Below are 3,196 nucleotides of genomic sequence, written 5' to 3'. Positions count from 1 at the left end.
GCTATGTCCGGGCTATATGGTGGATGCAATAAAACCTCCCATTCGAGCTCCCGTAGCTTCTGACGAGTCATCAACGAAGTGTGTGGTCTGGCGTTGTCCTGGTGGAACACTACACCCTTCCTGTTGGCCAATTCTGGACGCTTCTGGTCGATTGCCTGCTTCAAGCGGTCCATCTGTTCGCAGTAGATGGTAGAATTAAGCGTCTGGCCATATGGGAGCAGCTCATAGTGGATGATTCCCTTCCAATCCCACCAAACACACAGCAAAACCTTCCTGGTCGTCAATCCCGGCTTGGTCACTGTTTGGGACGATTCACCGGCCTTCAACCACGACCGTTTTCAGCAGCATATCGCAGGCGTTGATTCGGTCCAGAAGGTTTTTTTGCGTCAAATCATGCGGCACCCAAACATCAAGCTTTTTTTGTATCCAGCCGTCTGCAGATGGTTTAAAATGGTTTGGTGACTAACTTCCATCTCCTGGGCGATGTCACGAGATGCCACATGCCGGTCTAACTCGATGTATTCCATGATTTTATCGGTATTTGTCGTCACAGGTCTTCCGCCGGCTGGCTTATCCATGGTGTCGTTTTCACCGGCTCTGAATCGTCGAAACCATTCCTCCGTGGTTCGAAGTGAGAGAGCACCATCCCCCAAAACACCATTAATCTCACGGAACGTTTCTCTAGCGGATTTGCCTTTAACGAAGGAAAACTTTAAAATAGCGCGAATTTTGGCGTTAGTGAACTCCATGTTTACACGTCTATAACTGTTGACCGCAATATCCAAACTAATCATGCATAGCGTCGTTTTGTAGGTCATGTCTAGACCTTTCAAATCATGTATAGACTTGCCAGATACGAGCTCTGTAGCGCTTTGTACATAGCCGCGAAATTCAAAAGACAAAAAGGCGGAAGGGAGATATTTGACAAACTGTTATCATATCTATACCCTCATATTTTTGAATTTGACATGTTTCTAAATATATTAAACATGTAATTATTCTCATCTTAATCTTTCGTAAACCAATCAACGATTTTACATACATGTGTTAATATACGAGAGTGTATTACCTACTACACTGTGACATCCACAGGCAGATGCCTGACATAAAGCGTTGATCATTGTCTTAACAGCGTTATTATTGTTGAACAATACAACCTCTCCACTCGCGTGCTTAAAACTATTTTATTGTGCTTAGTGTTTACATATCTAGTGGTTAGAAATCGCATTGATGAGTGTTGGCAAAATTTTCTGGACTGATGATCCTGGTTCACGCTTAATCATAATTATCCGTTTATCAATATTTAGGATTGCCTTCACCAGTGATATTAACATAATACATTACAATTGTATACGCCATTTTGAAAATCTAAAACATTGATGTAATTTGCATTAAATTTTCATTGTGGTTATATTACCTTACCAAAAGGACTTGTTCATTTGAATAAATTCCATAGTCCGCAAGAGCAAGTTTAAATGCGTTATGCATATTAATATTCATAAACATCAGAAATTTGGCGCTTTCCACATCACCATCCCACGATACCCCATAAAAAGTTGCATTTCGGAATTCTTCGCTCTACAAACATGTGAATACAAGGTATTGTTCTGCGTATAATCTAATATTTAATAAATATATACCAATTGCATCATTTCTTCAGCGAAAAAGCCGCATATGCACGTTCCAATTATATGGCCAAGAAGAAGGGGAATTACTGGTAGATTAAATTGCTGAAAATGTACTGTATTGTATTAAATCGCTTCGATTAACTTTTTGTTACAAACAATTAATTCCGAAATTAGAATTAAAGCAACTGTTACGCCAGTGACTAAATACTGTATTAATAATGGCCACTTAAACATGCCGGCAACAACATCCCACGCCCTAAAATTTATCAAAATGCAAAAATACGTAGCAGTTTAATGTGAAAGTAGCAATCACTCACATTTTTGTATGGAATTGCAATTTGAATGCTTTTTTTAGTTTCTGTAGTCGAATCGCTTTATTGTTGGTTTGACTACTTTGTTTTAAAATTTCTTTGAACTCTTTTACACTAACTTGTGTGAGTATAATTAAGGAATATAGGAAACTGCAGCATGTTACTAACGCAACGTAGAAATACCAATAAACCACAAATATTAGCAAATTGTAGAATTCTCGATAGGGCCGTTGACTTAAATCAACGAAAAAATTCTGCAATTATATTTTTGTTAATTCCGTGAACCTTGTATACTAAAATATTGAGCATTAATACACTAGGATATAAAATTCCGCAAATATTTCTTTAAGAATATTCTCCACAATATTCTACTTCCCTGGTTATAAGTGCAGTAACAAAAATCAAAAAACCGATTCTAATGAAAAAGTTATAGAATGAATTGGAAGTATTAAGAATATATGATAATTTTGAAGGCAAATGTACGAAAACCCGTAGTTCCATTAAATCCCAGACAGCCTGTCCACGTTTAGCTGCTGATTTTAGAGAATATATAACTATTATACCAAATGTTATTGTAATAAGCCATGACAAATTTAGAGTAATATCTGAAAACTCTAGTCCTGAACCTTAGATAATATCAATTAATTTAGTTAAAAAATACATATTTGTATTTCAATTTACTTACGATAAGAAAGAAATAAATAGTTTAAATTACCAAAAGTTGTAATCAGAATGAGGCAGGTAGATGACCAAAAAATTAAAGCAGATTTGAACGCATTATTGGTAACCCAAAAGTACTTTTCAGCTGCCATATAGTTATGAAAATTTGTTCTAGATATGAGCATCGTGGAAATCAATTTTTTTTCACTATGGCTTATATAAACTCTTCTAGGTAGAAATTTGAGGTGACTGTAAATTTGTTCATAAGCAAGGCATTTATAATAGCTGACTACTAAATTATTTAATTATTTCATATTCTTTGTTTGCGTGTAAACTAAAGATTGTCTTCATTAAATAACAATTAGAAACATATTATAACATAAATAATTATGCATAAAAGACTTTTCTATTACAGTAACATAGTTTGCACCCAATGGGAATAAAATACTCACTGTATTGGAAAATTTGTTTTGTTTTTCATAACACATTTTAAAATGTATAGAGAACCAACCTCTTCAACTACCACAGAAGCATAAATAAACGCAAATTACGTTTGTTATTATAGAAAGAAAATGAGGAGTTTTTGACTAATCTTGA

Source organism: Atheta coriaria, unplaced genomic scaffold (genome assembly GCF_025399875.1).
Source record: "Atheta coriaria isolate IRGN ID8LTWV9N9 unplaced genomic scaffold, Caltech_Dcor_3.1 hic_scaffold_10_pilon, whole genome shotgun sequence".
In the NCBI taxonomy this organism is placed as follows: domain Eukaryota; kingdom Metazoa; phylum Arthropoda; class Insecta; order Coleoptera; family Staphylinidae; genus Dalotia; species Dalotia coriaria.
This window is presented reverse-complemented; position numbering follows the sequence as displayed.